General features: G+C 38.1%; 1 protein-coding gene across 6 annotated transcripts in view; it reads right to left on the reverse strand.

The window, feature by feature from the left end:
- Positions 1–14,394, reverse strand: part of LOC129722716 (PTB domain-containing adapter protein ced-6) — a 93,244-nt gene extending 78,850 nt beyond the window's left edge. Inside the window, exons 1-2 of one of the 6 annotated variants that reach the window (XM_055676405.1) lie at positions 14,275–14,394; positions 13,183–13,586 (exon numbers count right to left, since the gene is read on the reverse strand). The gene's annotated coding sequence lies outside the window, so the exon portion shown is untranslated. Of the gene's footprint in view, positions 1–13,182; positions 14,062–14,090 lie in introns of those variants that run through there. The other 5 variants (XM_055676404.1, XM_055676401.1, XM_055676407.1 and 2 more) reach the window with 5 other exon arrangements.
- Positions 14,395–16,099: the final 1,705 nt, after the last annotated feature.

Consider the following 16,099-nt stretch of genomic DNA (forward strand, 5'->3'; position numbering starts at 1 on the left):
AAATTGGGCACACAGAATAGAAATGGTACAGAATAAATTCATCCGCTATACGCTTCGCTTTCTCCCATGGCGGGATCCACTGAGCTTACCACCGTATGAAAATCGTTGCCGACTTCTTGGCATCCAACCATTGGAACATCGACGAAAAACCGCTCAGGCCGTCTTTATAGCGAAGTTACTGACTGGCCACATCGATTGCCCAAGTATTCTGGCTCAACTCGATTTATACGCTCCCGAAAGACCATTACGTCAAAGAAATTTTATTCATTTGGCACCACGCAGGCGACTTTATGGTTCTAACGACCCGATTCGTGCCGTATGCCACCGCTTCAATGAATTCTACCAACTTTTCGACTTCAATTTGCCGATCAACGCCTTTCGTCAGCGAATTTTAGATGTTACCGAATAACTGTACTTTTAATTTAATTTAATTATTCATTAAGACTAATCATTGTCAGATGAATGTTGAGTGTTCAATAAATAAATAAATAAATAACTGTCTTTAATAATTTCTTACCCTCAATGCATCTTTCAATATCCAACCATCTCTTACACCACTAAGATCTGTTCACCGAACTAACAGCACTAATGGATCAATCGGTATTCGATGAAAAATATGTATGTGGGAGAGTTTTCTTACTCCGGCTACATCTCCTTACTCGCCATTGAAATTTCCCCTTAATTCACAAAATATTATCAAAACTATAACTTCTAATTGAGCGAACCGAAACTGAATTCATGAAACTTGTTTTAATAAATAAACAATATCTGACTGTATTAAAATAGTTACCGGTTCTGTTTTTCTACGAGGCCAATCAGTTACCGAATTCACCCTTGAGGATCTTTTTGCTGTAAATCAAATTCTTTTGCGTCGCTTAGTCAATAGGCAATAGTGGAATCAATAGTCAGATTCAGAATAAAACGAAATGATTCATGAAAAAAATACCTTGATAGTTGGTAATAACTACGGGACGTAGGTTCTATTAGGTGAGGTTACTTGCGGACACAAATTAATCGAAAATACAACAAGATGAAACTAAACATAAAACTGTACAGGTTTCCGTTTATAGTTTGGTAGCATGACTTGCTACTTGATATCATCACTGTCATTGCCAACCAAACAATCGGTTACTACAAAGCAAGGCATGCTGATACGAATCAATTCGTTATGTTCGTATTAAAATGGATCCAATCGTTATTACTCTCAGGTTATTACCTGTAACACTTAAAAACGTGAGTTGAGAATGAGATTTTAATGAAATACCTTTCTTAGTCTCAAGTGCTGGGGATCAGTATCGTTGAGGTAGGCTCATAGGTGGCCTACATAACAAAACGTATCATGTTACAGATAAGTCGTAGTTCTTTTTTAAGATGACTAATCATAAACCTGTACCGTTCTTTAGGGTCATCCACTAAGCTCGGATATCCTGTTTCACCACAAAACCCGATCGGTGATTGTCGCCGTATCTCTATCGTTTCGCTAGCAGTTACCTATATTGTATTCAGATGAGTCGTCTCATCACCCATCAGTAACAGCCTGCCTGAACAAGTCGCAGTTCTATATATCGCAGCCGAGCAAACGGTGTAAGATACCTTGTTTGGAAACAAAATGACGCAACGGCGCGAAGTTATAGGTATTACTACACCTATACAAGCGGCACGAGCGATTGTTGATAGTTTGCCAAGGTCAATGCCGACAAACCGACCGATCGACGCGATATCACTTGGAAACAAGTTTGACGACGTGTTTAGCAATTATTCTAAGCTGCTGTTTTAGCTGCTGTAACTGACGGCACTGCCGAAATACCGTAAAGGAATGTAGATAAAAAAGATAAGATTAGAGAAATAGTTATAGGCAGAGATTGGCTTTTCCAAAGAAGACTATAAAATCAGTCGAAAGTGGCACGTTGTAAAAACACAAACTATTTTTTATTGTGACTGCCAGAATAATATTGAAAATATTCAAAACTTGAGGTCTGTGGCATTGACTTTTTCTAGTGATAATTGTTTTCCAATTTCTAGTTTACCAACAGAGATTTATTTTTTGTAACTTGTCACGTTGCGTGATGAAACTTGCCAGTTGAAAGCAAGATTCTGTTTCAGAGTTAATTAATTTTTCGCTTTTGAACTCGGAATGTTTATTCATCTGTTCTAATATCATTTCCTCAAAATTTTCTACCAAAACAAACACCATTTACCATTTTGGTAATTTTCCTACGGAGCACCAAGAAACTATAAATGCAAGCATGAAAATATTTTTCTTAATTTTTTAATTTTTCTCCAATTTTTCTGCGCCGTGGAAATTTTTGTCAATATTTCGTGAAAAAAAACAAGATTCTAACTTCTGAGACCCATGATACGATGATAAAAAAACTCATCTGATACAAATTGAATGACATTACGGAACCCGCATAATAGTCGTTATGTTAGAATTGAAAATGAGTTCATGAATTGCGATGCAAAACGCCTAAACAACGCGCTGATAAGATTTCAACTGTACGCTTTTCATATAAGTAACTTATTTGTGCTAGGCAAAAGTTGGTGAATAGTGCGTGTTATTTTAAACCATATAGATTAGAGCCCCCTATTCTACCAACCGTCGCACATACTGTGTACCACGATATCAGTAAACCCTTCAGCCAGCATACAGCATGCAGAGTTGCCTATCTAATTCGTACAAGCGATAGTGAATTCTTCTGCACTCCATAAAAATGCAATTGCATGCTGCATTTAGCGTGCGCGCGTTTACTACTTTTGCTGAAGATGGTATCAACGAATGCAGGCATGCTCAAACTATTTATAGGGTAGGCCTCAAGTCCGATACCAAGTCCGAAAGGCATCTCCAAAACGGTATTTTCACTCTATTCGTGGTTGCTAGCTACATCTCCCTCCACCACCCTGGTCATTAGTGTGCCTTGAACGGCAGAGACCGAACACGGGGTACTCCGATACTGGTTATCGCTGCCGCAATGATTGATGTATTTTGCACGAGGGGCCGTTTGTGGATCAATCGAATGTTAGCCGAAGCGTAGAACATGTTTTGCAATGAATATTCATTTTCGAACATGCAGATGTAAACCAGCTCCGCTGGAATTAGCACGCGCCCGTTTGTCTAAGGTTCACAAAATAGTCAAGTGGTGAAACAAAATACTCTAACGACTGATAACGAAATTTGCTGCACAAATTTAGGTTGACATGTGGTTCCAAACTATCAATCAATGCATGTCTGCTTGTCTGTGGGAACGATATTTTGTAGCTAGCAGACTTTACCATTTCAATCAGCGACAATCGGTAAATATTGATGCAAAATCTCATGTGCATAGGGTAGATGATCCAATGGTTGTGGTAGCACCAATAGTTGCGGTATCGCTTTTAAATTCATCGTTTAAATTAATTAGAGGAAAATTGCTTATGCTACATGTTGGAGAAACAATAGATTAAACATAAGTACATACGTTACTATATCAATAGATACTGAAAATATCCAAACTACTGGAAAAACTGTATTTTTCAGAAACTTACCTGGAAGGCACCCTTCACTACCTATTTTCTTATTTTGTCCACAAAGTTTTCAAGATCTGTGTGTGTTTTTAGTACGATTAATACTCATATAATTATTTTCCCAGATAATAGATTATTATAGAAACTGTTTCACAGGTGAAGTTCGTTAATTGGTGATCATATTATCTATAAATTACTACCTCCACTATTGGATCACAGGATATACTGTTCTCCTGTAGTTGCGGTATGCTCCGCATTTCTGATTTGCGTTTATTAGAAAAGATTATGTGGGACTAATTGCGAATATTAAGGATAAGTAGGTACTAGGGGACATACTTAAATGATGTAACTTATCACTGTGGAAGGGGAAGGTTGGGTTCATAAATTACCACACCTTCCCCTTCCCCCGCGTTTACATGATCGGTCGCAAAGTCTGCCGCTCTCAGCCCTAAAATGATACGTTACTTATGTATGACCTCTTAATCGATGCTTACTCACTGCTTATGGTCTTGTAATTCTTTTGACGAGCCTTTCGCAGTATGTTGGTGTGAAACAGTCAGAAACTAGATGGCTCTTTTAGTAAACACTAACGTAGAAAATGTAGGCGCAGACATGGTACGAAGCAGAGGTAATAGACTTTAGCTTTTATCAAGAGAAACACAAGAGAAAGAGACGTTTAGGAAAGTGTCTAAAGTTTTACTTGAACAAAAAAAAAAGATTTCAAAAAAAAAGTGAGTTGATATGGAAACTGTTATCTCAGATTTCCTAAAACCAAGGTTTATAGACAAACACTTTAGCCGCCTAAAATTCTTCTAAGCATTTCAAAATGAGCGCTATTAGTCTTTTTTATGTCCAACATTGTTTAAAGTTTTAAATGTTCCATAAACATGACTGAATTTTCGTTAGAAAAACTTTTTAAATCGTAAAGATTTAGGTAAATTGACTATCTAAAAAATCAAAATTTAAATCACTTTTTATTTTTTATGCATGTAGGATCTCAAATTCAATTTTCCAATATCTTTATATGAAATTTCAAGCAATTTTCTAAAAGTCATTCCTTTACAACTTTTTTCAATATTAGTCAATATCCAGATACGTTGGTTTATAAAAAAACTGCTCAAAAACTTCAGCCCTTTTTAAATGTTAGTCTAGAGAAATGTTATAAAAAGCATGCAAAATTGTTTAGTTTAATAAAACCTACATACCCACAAACTCTCACTGAATTCTGCCAAAATATGATCAAGTTGGTGCATAATCCGTCTCTTGGTTAACTTCGTGCATTTTTGTATTCACTTGCCAACCTACTAGTCAACCGATTAAAAACAACATGATAAATACTAAAACAATTAAAAACCACTTCAAGCGAGATAAATCTTCATTTAACCAAGCAAACACGAATGTTTTATATACCGCAACTATAGGAACTCTACCGCAACTATTGGAGCAAAAGCGTACAGCATATTTTTGTTAATTTCAAGCCTCAAAACGTGTTTGAAGTCAATTTTAAGGTGCAAAACTATCAAGTAGAGCCCATTTCAACAGAAAATAATGAAAAGTACCAGCTAGACTCGTTTATCTTAGCCAAAACATGGCTAAACATGCATAACTCGTGCTTAGCTCCTCCACTATTGGGTCATTTACCCTATATTTTCTCGCGTCAACTACAACAACAAACAATGAATTGAAGCAGAAAAAATACCGCTGATCTTGGATGTTTTTTTGCTGACTGTGAATCTCGTGCAGTACGTAACCACTAGTAACCGAACAATGGCGATGGTATTGACAGCTACGAAACGGCCACGACTAAGATGAGGCAGCTGTCTTGGCACTAACCGTAGAGCCATCGGAGCCAAATCGGTGGGAATCGTTCTCTTGACCCGGCATGTGTCATTACTACACACACACTTAATATCGTGAATGTTGCATTTTGTCTTTCGCACAATGCAACAAACAAGTCAGATTCCGAATACAAATCATACGTGGCTCGGAATACCAATGATAACCTACTCTCGGGGATGATTTTATCTGACTGGAACGTGCCCATTACCGGTAACCTTCGGAAATGAATGCATGTTTTGTACAGTGTTGTCGCGCTAGGTTATGATCTCACACAACTGTCATCAAGAATGCCGATGACGCATCTGCTAAAATTAAATTATCCACTAGAAGAGTCATTTATCGAATGTGATTGCCGAATCAAAGATAGGCAAATTGTTTAACCGAGGTTCATGGTTCCAATAATTCAATGTTAAAAAACTGTCATTATGACGAGTACTTTTCCGCCGCAATCATGGATCACTTTTGTGTTTTTAATGTTGAACCAAGCTGTTTGAAGGCATGTAACATTTCTGTAACAAAATATGCCATGTTAACTAGTTTCGCAACCAAAGAGAATTCTCGATTACTTTGTGATAAGGTCGTATGTCTAAACGTGAACAAAACAAGTGACAGTTATATCACAAAGTAGTCGAGAATTCTTTTTATTCCGAAATTAATGCGTATTTCATGACCGTACAATGTTGTCATCAAAATGTCTGTCGGTTTTCTCAATCAGCGTAAATAATACGCTTATCGTTTATAAGGTTTATATGTGATATAATCAAAAACTTTCGTCCAAAAACTGGTTCGTGCACAAAGATTAAGGTGAGTTTTTCATGATTCAGCTAAATGTTGGTGGTTGATAACGATTTTTCTGTAAAAATTAGAAATTTACAAAGTGTTCAATAAAAAAGACCGAATCAACGTAGTTTGACACAATTATGGATCACTTCGATTCCAATGTGGTTTTAACAGACAATGAAAATAGATTTCAGCGGTAGGGTTTAAAAGTTCCGTCTTCCCGAAAAATGTCCTTATACAAAATTTCAGTTCAATCGGACTTATGGAAGTAGTGCCTCAAAGCGGTCAAATCTTCGAAAATGTTTTTTGATGCCAAATGTGTTAGAAATACATTAAATCACGACGTTTCATGCAGAAAATTGTAAATCTTACAACACTAAATAAATATTGCTTTTGAATGGAAAAGCAGCCAAATTAAAAGAGGTAGATGCTTGGTGTCAAAGAACAACATGTAAAGTAGATTTCAATGTTTAATTCAGTTAACAATAAAACCCATGTTTAACACACATTTCAGAGAGAAAATTGCAGTTTAGTTTTCAAAAACATTTGATTTCACATTTGTTCCTTTCTAAGTGCTTCTTATTCTCTCTAATTCGACGTTCTTAGACACTATTGATTACGAAATTTTCTCAGCTTTCCAACGAAACCTACAGAATTGAGCTAGCTATCACACTTCTCGTGCTAGACCTCGTTAAATTTTGGCCATATGCGCAGAAATTTTTTTTTTCATCTCAAAGGGTCCTCCATCACCTCTTGAAGGATTTTAAGTGAGCTTTCTAACATTCTGTATATTGACTGCAGCTTCTTCTATATGGAAACCCACTTTTTCTCCATGTCCTCCTCTGATTTGACCGTCTTGGGATGCTTTCGTAGTGTCTGCTTCATAATATCCCAGGGTTCATAACCTTGAGTACGAAGGTGACTCCGTTGGCTTCGTGCCACTCCAGGAAATTTTATTTTCTGTTTGGACTCATGCGACCAGAGACATTTGATCTATTGTGAAAATTTAATTTTTTTTAATTTATTTTTTTCAAGTTTTATCATAACAGAGGCTTATTTTTGTTAATAGGAGGAGTCAACAGGGGTACTGTAGAATTCAGCTTAAAGTAAGGGTATGTGGTGGAGACTGAGAATAAATCCATGTTAAAGTCCTTCTACAACCTGGCCTGATTCCACTAAGATTTGAATCCTCGACCACCCGCTTGTCAAAGCGGACTCTGTAACCTTGCGGCTACGGAGCTTCCCTAGTCCAGGACATATTTTGAATAGTGTCACGAAGCTAAATCCAGTTAGATCGTAGGTCCTTCTTGTTGCTTTAAAAGAGGAAGCAGACGCTTCTGCATACACTTATTGAAGTACATCTCCCCGTTTACAGTCCCGGTAGTCACGAACGGCGCACTCTTTTTGCCACCTGAGCAGATCGCTTGCCAAATCAAGTATTTCTTGACAAACTTTAATAGTTTCTGCTTCCTTACTTGCTTCGAAACATCAAACTTGTGCTGGGCAGTTAAGAACAGTAGCCCGGGAAGCTGGCGGAAGTCCGCCTTGACATAAGTCTTACCATCCACGATGAGACAATGAGGCTACAGCTTCCGGGCCCGTGACTTTTCCACCGACGTTTGTCATGGTTTAGAGCCTTTTGCACTTTATACGTATGCAGTCCCTCCCGAACGAAAGACTTATACGAATTCAACTATTTTGCCACATCCCTGACCGAAGCAATGGGATTACACGTAAATGCTTTCACAATACGCTTGTGATCCTGATCACTAATAGAATCCATCCTGACCGCATTTTTCCTTCCGTTCGATGCTCAGAGTTTTATAGTAAGATTGCACGATTCCGAGTCGTTTTCCGAAGTCTCGATGGGAGCGTTGGCGATTTTCCGGGTGCTTGTGCAAAATGAATTCGCGGCGTTGCTTTTCGGGTAACGGTATATTTTCCGATTTTCGAAAAACTGACAGCGATAAAAATACAGCATAAACAATACACTACAAACTACTTCTACTCAAATTTGCAGGACAAAATATCCACTGGGTAATTTTCTACAGCGTTTTTCACCCCCTGTATTCATCTCATACAACATTGAAACTAGAATTGAAAACTAGAAAAAAACGCATATTTTCTAATTAAATCAATCTATGAAATGGACCTCTCACAGTCTTCTTTAGATTTCATATAAAGTAGAATCCTCAAAAACTCACTGGAAAACTCCTAATTTGAAATTATAGTCGGCCATCTACACTCAGAAACTCAATATTTCAAACACCTGCTCAGAAAAGAAATACCACGCACTGTTCGAAACGACTACAACGGGATTCGTCCGGCAGGCAACCAAAGTTTATCATTAGATGACCACTTTTCATATTAATCACTCAACAATATCAAATCAGTTCCTGTATGTGGATACGAAAAAAAATCATACTAAAAATGTTCGATTATTCCGACATAATTGTTCTAAATCAACAGCACTGCTAGCAGTGGTTATCTAGGATACCGATTTTATGCGTAAACAATTACAGCGGCCTACCTAGGTAACCTACTACGACGGCAAGTGATTAACAGTGTGATGAATATAGGAGCGTCGTGAGATGAATAATTGATTTGAGTTTTCAAAAATATATGAGAGCTTTGTGAAAAACGGTTTGTTTTACAAAATTCAGGATAAGTTCAGCTAAGTTTACTATATATCCATTACTGGATGATTTCATAAGAGCGTATTTTGTTTAGTTTTCAATGATTTCGTGAAAATTTGGTATTTAATCCGTGTATTATTCGCAAACTAAGGAGTCAGTTAATTTTGAATTCATAGAATGTTTCTGGTGAAAAACTTCAAAATCGTCTTGTCTTCTCGAAAAAGCCTCCATGAAAATTCCAGCTCAATCAGACTTTGGGAGCACGTGTCTCATAGCGGTCAAAGTTTCACTTTTTTTATCGATGAAAAAACAAGCGCTGGTAGTTCATGAAATCGTCAATATCGAACTTCTTTTTGATCTAGAAAATCTATAACGAGCGTCTTAGCAGAGTGATTGAGATCAATCAAAGAAATAGTTATCGGTTTCCGTTATACTCTACTAAATTTTTTGGAAATAAATATTGAAATTCAGTCCGCAAATATATATTTCGACTGTGACGTACAGTCTTCCTCAGTGCTTATGACCAGTCCACATAAGCACTGAGGAAGACTGTACGTCACAGTCGAAATATATATTTGCGGACTGAATTTCAATATTTATTTCCAAAAAATTTAGTAAAGTATAACGGAAACCGATAACTATTTCTTTTTGATGCCAATCTCTGGAAAAAAAATTATTTTGAGCAATTTCTATTCGAGTTTTTCTTAGATAACACCAGATCTTCACACTTATGAATTTTTAAGACATTTGTAATAAAAAAATTTCGATATCGAAAATTTCCTGAGCCTTTTCTTCATTAGTCGAAAAAGTGGAACTTTGAAATTTTGCTTGGGTACGCTTTTCGAGAAGACGAAACTTTTGAGCACTACTGTCATTCAAGTCATTGGTACCCTACTGTACAATGCTAGCAGTCCTAGACATATAAGAGTGTTGTAAGATATCCTTGTAAGTCTTTGGTTAAGTAAAACTTTAAAACAATTTTCTTAGTACAGCGAAAAATATATTTTTGCTGGTGGAAATAAAGTTGCCACTGCACAGTGGCGTAGCCGAAAATTCCGGGGGAGAAGAGGAGGTCGGTATTGATGTAAAAAATGTGAATTTTGAGCATATTGAAAAAAGAGGCAGGTTGAGAAACAGAAAAGTTACAGCTCAACCGTGCAGCAGCCTCTTCCCAGAAGCATAGTCACAAAATTCCATTCCCACATACAGACATTTGATGGAACCTGCTGTTGCATAGTCTGAAATAGTATATTTTCTCAACATGCCTTCGCCAGAATAAAGTGCTGATTCTAAATAGCTTGTTTTCCACGGGAGAAATAACGACGATCGCATGGCAGCAAAATGAGTAGGCAACAAAAAATAATCGCGACAAAATTTTCAAAATCAAATAAAATAAAAAGCTAGAAAAGGACCGATGGAAAATGTTACTCTCCGATTTTTCTGTGTCACCATGCCGGAGACAGGGCGATTACGAGTTCAAGTTCTGTCGGGATGCAGTACATTTTTCCAAATCGGTATCATATTTCAGTTCGCTTATTTTTTGGTTTCCCTGCTGCACACATTAAGGTCAAGTTTCGAACCGGAATGTAGCACCAAGGCTTTGCTTTTTAAGATGTGGAATGATTTTTTAATTCTTTTGAACAAATAAATAAGTTAGAATATCAAACGAAACACTAGATACCGTAAAGCGCCCTAATTCTGCGCGGCTCTTAATTCTGCGTACTTCGTATTAAAATGTTAAAAATATATCAAATAAAAGCAGATTTTCAAAAATGATGTTTGGAAGTGATTTCCTATATATCAATTGTCAACTTTCTGCTTATGTTTCCTTTTTTACTAAACGGCATCAGCATTTTGATACGAAGTGCGCAGAATTGAAAGCCGCGCAGAATCAGAGCCCCTCACGGTAATTCCTGATATTGGTTCAAGTGCATAGTATCTATCCACTGGTTTCATGAAAAATTTCGAATTTGTATACTGGACACAAAACGTTGTCCCAAAAATTGGCATAAGGTGGCGGCGCGGTCATAAACTTATTGTATATGATTCAAATTTAAAAATCATGACCATGTTTCAGAAAATCGCAAATTAGGTAATACAGAAACACAGTAATGTAAGCATATGGCTGTACCGTAGTTGTGTACGTCACGCTAAAAAAATGGTTTAGAAACCGTGATAAGCCTTATATTTAGTTATAAGCAAAACGTGACTAATGTGACCTTTTTATTTCAAATAACTGACGTAGTATATTTGCGACTCATTATATTTGATTTTCCGCGTAAATACTTGCTTTATGCGGTTGACTATAAATAGTTGTAAAAAAGCCAGAGGCGTCTCGTCCACCTGTTCAAACTGTTCATAGGACAGGTAGACAATCTCAGAAAAGTGATTTTTCCACATTTGTAGAGTGGATGAAAAAACTTCGAAGGTAATTTATTTATAATTTCAATGTTATCCCGAACATCCTTATTTTATTTTCAACATAGTGAAAATTTATGCGCCATGAAGAATGTAACCTGATGGGCTACACTTCAGACTACGCCATACAACTCACACGCAACGCAACCCACACGCAATAATGACTACCGTTTGTTCAGAGCTTTCATCTGAACTAACCGTCGTTCAACACTTCTCTGCACCTTCAAGTGCGGCAGCGTAGACGCCGTCAGTTATGCTCACCACTACTAATGCGACGCCTTGCGTAAAAATGACATTTTTGGTTCAAACTTTCTGCTGATCAAAACCGATGGCAAAGAGAGAAACATTTATTACACACCACCTCTCTTCAGTGTCTGTTAATCTGTTTCGTTATGGCTTTCTGTTTCTTCTCTCGACGTCATTGAAATTTGAGAGAGACCACGTGGCCGTAAAAATTCAATGTCAGTGCGATGGTGTTCTTTCGTCGATGTATAGTTTCATTCGAACCTTTACATCCATTTTGTTCATTCGAAAACTTGAACCTCGTATAGTCCGCATAGTACATGTTTGTCTTCTTACGCGCTGCTTACTTTTTAGATTGAAATTTTAACATCATCAAAGGAAACGCTTTAGCATTGAACTAAAATTCGATAAACGAAGATAGGTTTTTTACTCATGCGAAGAGTTTAAAGGCAAAAATATTATAAACATTATTTCAATTATCGTTGGACATAACCTGCAAAAACTGAAACGCTTAGGCTGGAGAAATGATAGTGGCATTGCATAACACAACGGCATCCGTCGAGCGAACTTTATCAGTTCTTCAACGGATCAAGAGTTATTTACGACTAAAACCGATCATTGAGAATCATGATGTGATAAACGTGGAAAAAGATTCCCTTTATGAAATGATGCAGATGTCATTATTCTACGAGAAAATTATCGATAAATTCGCGGTCATAATAGATTTCATTGCCATATAGATAAATGTAGAGAAAAAAAAGATTTTAAAATTGTTATCACAATACTATTGTTTTAGTGTTGCAAATGTTGATTGAACAGGTAGCCCACTTGGTCACGCGTCGCCTCTGAAAAAAGCATCCGGCCCATCACGCTAAATACTGATATTTTTTTTTTATGAACATCACTGAAATAATTGTTACCTAGTGTTAAAATAAAAATAATGAAGGAGCAAAAAGTATCGAAAAAACAGATGCTGCAATTGTTCATGTTTCCAATCAAGTCGATTTCATAAGAAAACCTTTTGTGGCTGGATGGAAAGAAAGGTCATTGAACTGGATCAAATAAAAAGTCCAATTTAACCGAGTACACATGAAAGCAATCTTCCCATTCCGACGATCTTTTCGACTTCGATCGTCATTGTCACTGTCACATGGTTCCAGGAAATCAGTGGGATTTAACCACACTCACTATGCAATTTAAACATACAATATCCCATGCACATAGACTGTGTAAAATCTGTAATTTCGCAGCCGCCGCGCAATAGTTGATCGTTTCAAGGGTCACATCGTATGGAAGGAATACAGCAGGAGGGAAAGGGTACAGTGACTTCAATTGTTTGACAAGAGCGATCGCACAGCAGCAGTACCACCACCACAAGCAATACGGTATGACAAGAAGGCTTGAAAAGAGAAACAATTTCCATATGCGCCATACCAGAAGACCGCACTGCATTGCGCCGCTGTTATGCGCACACAAGAGTACAAGTGCCTACATACATGTACACAGCGCACTAGAGCTGGATGTGGTTTGCTTAGTGTGTGAGCACATGGGGAGCATCGAATAAAATTCCTGCGCAGCTTTTCTATCGCGCAAAACTGATGGGCTGAATTAAGTCACGCAAAATAAGCCCCACGAGAGAGAGCTTGAACTTTACGATGACAAATTTATCAAAGTGAGAGAAATAAACTGCGGCTTACAATATTAAAAAAATATGGCAAGCGGATCTGTAAGCAAACAGGGTGTGTAGAGAGGCAAGATACGTTACCTAACTTCGGCGAACTTTCAAACACACAACACGTCACCGTCGTCACGATCGATCCGCTGTTTTTTAACTCCGTGAGTAGCTGAGCTGAGCGCGATCGAGAGCCAACGAATGAGACAGCAAGATTCGTAAAAGAAATGTTGCCTTGTCTATGTAAGCTGTATGTGTGCGTTGGGTACCGACAATTGGGCTCTATTCAGCTGCTGCCTGTTGCTGCTACTCCTACCAACACGGGCAAGACACTGTACTTAACTTAATCCACTGTAAAATTTGCACCAATTCGAGCACTAAACGGACCTTTTTAACGCGTTTCGCAAACTTTCCTTTCCGCGGATATTCACTTGTCACTTGGTATGCAGAATTAGGTCGCACTTTTTGCCTCGGAGAATTTCGCCAAACGGTTTAGCCTAAAAACGGAAATGACTCTTGAGCTTATAGAAAACTGCGAAGTTCACTGCGAACTGTGGGCTCGAATGACCAACTTCGGAGCAGGCTTTTTTGCTTTTACTATTTGCCCTACACTATAAATACTTGTTTTTTTTTGTTGCTTCGAAACAGCAATCCTTTGTGGTTGTCTCAGAGAGGTGACTATACGAGGCCTTTTCTCTCTTCTTCCGTACAACACACGTACCTTTCTGGCTCTTTCGATCTGCGTTTTTTTATTTGTCTGGATCTGCACCTCTCCTATACTCTGACACACAAGTGCTTAAGCTAACTAATGATACTTCAGGAATGATGATTTAACCAAGTTATGAACAAAAAAAATAGAAAAGGAAATTTAGTCAGCCTAAACTTTAGGTAGAGCAAAATTTGTCAATTCAAAGAAAGAAAAAAACTTCACGGTGTGATCACAGATTGTCACTTTGGGAAAATTGAACACTATAAAACTGGGCTTTCAAAATGAGCAATACCTGGATTGGAAACAATCGATTTAAACACGAAACTGATCTCGACTGACGGCTTAAGTTGTGGTGAACAACAAAAAAAATAGGCGAAAACAAGCCTAACGAGCGATCGATTCCCGATCGAGATTCAACACAGCGAGAGTCGCAGCCAAAAGCAACAAAATAACACACAAAGCTAGCTCACAGTTACCAGTTCAGCGCGAGAAGCACACTCGTTCAGCTATACGTTTGCACTGGACTGACCAGCCCGAGAGCAACTGGAAACGATCAGAGCTTAGCTTTTTTGTGCACAACAGCACGGTATAGCAGATGATCACTTCGGCTTACTCCGTGCAACGTTCGGCTAAAGCTGCGCAGCGCGTTGCGTCTCTTCGCTCGATCCAATCCCCACCCCCACCCGCTTAGGGGAATTGCCTGTGCAACCGTATAACCAGTCCAGAGGTCCGATCATCAAACGTGAATTGGTGGAACAACATAGCGCCACATCCACACCAGTGACTGGACTTTACAGTGCAGGTGGAGAGAACTGAAACAGCAAGGTATGTATGATGTTTGCACTGCCATGCAAGTTCTTCTGCAAATGCCTACAACTCGAACACACGACCGATGACTGCTGCAGCCAAACGCAGAACCACTGTGCGGCAACCACCACAAACATTTCTTGCACAAGACCAGCTGCTGCTGCGTGTGACGTTGGTCGGTGTGCCATTTTGTTCCATTGGCAAAGACTTTGCTTCCAACAAACAATGTTGGACGAAGAAATTATTCTTAAATTAAACTAACAAATTCTTAAATTGAACAACTTCTTCGAACTACCTTCATGAAATGATCATTCAATCAAGGAGAAAATTCTAATTTCACAGATCGAATGGAACCAGACAGCACTTCTCCGCTTGGGTGTCGGTAATTCATAAGTAGTTAACTATGAGAATCAAGTAATATTTTAAGATTTGTATGCATTTTATGGCATATAGGTAATAAAAATATAGTGACAGGTTTCAACGTTATGAATTGAAATTGACCGTAAGTTTAGTGCGGCCACGACATGTGTGAAACCCTCCCCCCTAGATCGTACACCCAAATGTTAGGCATTATTTTTTTCTACCAAAAGCATAAACTGCACATGCAACGTAAAAAACAACACTTATGGTAATCCCTCAGAGTGTAAACTTGTTTTTTGTGATTTTTCAACAATGACAACAGATACGCTGATGTTTTGGGTGAGTACTAATGCGATGTACACTAATACAAGCGTACACTATCAAAACTAACAGCAGCAAGCAGGAGGCGGCATGCAAGTAAACTTTTGCCGGAGCGATGCCGCTGTGCGATCTCAACGTAATCAGAGTTGAGACACACTGTCAAGTCGCAGAACCAAAACGTTCACTGTCATTTTCGGTCATCTGAAAAAAGCAAGGATGTTATATCTAGGGGGTTGAATCCAGCCATGAGGAGGTAAATAACGCTTGTGGTGGGTACTTTACATTTATCGGCGCCAGCTAGGCAACGAAGATGAACGTAAATATTCTTGATCCTCTAATTAATTGCAGTGTGGTTTGCAATTAAAATGTATTTGGCCTATATTTCGAATACGCCCGAATGAGTCTAATATTAGACTTTGCGAAAGAACTGCTATAATTATCATTGTTTTACTGGCTGAACCGGCAAACTCCGTGTTGTATTAAATTGAACTAAATTTTGTAATTGTAAATTTTGAAAATTGCTACCTTTTTGTATGCCTGAAGGGCGTTTGGCAGAAGTGCCACTGCTACAGGAATGTTTGTCTTTTGTGGCTGGCTCCAGATACTTTACACAGATTATAAGATGCTCAAACTCACTGATATAGTTGAGCTAGTAAGTTGTAAGCCTGTACTTCAATTCGATATTTGATGTTGATGAAACCTGCGACCGTTTTGGAATTGGTACTTTATGCCTGGTATGGAGTTGAGAGATAACTTCCGAAAAAGTTGAATCTCAATTAGGCAAGAGCCTCGCGAAAGCAAAGCAAAGGATCA

This window comes from Wyeomyia smithii, chromosome 2, assembly GCF_029784165.1.
Source record: "Wyeomyia smithii strain HCP4-BCI-WySm-NY-G18 chromosome 2, ASM2978416v1, whole genome shotgun sequence".
Lineage (NCBI taxonomy): Eukaryota > Metazoa > Arthropoda > Insecta > Diptera > Culicidae > Wyeomyia > Wyeomyia smithii.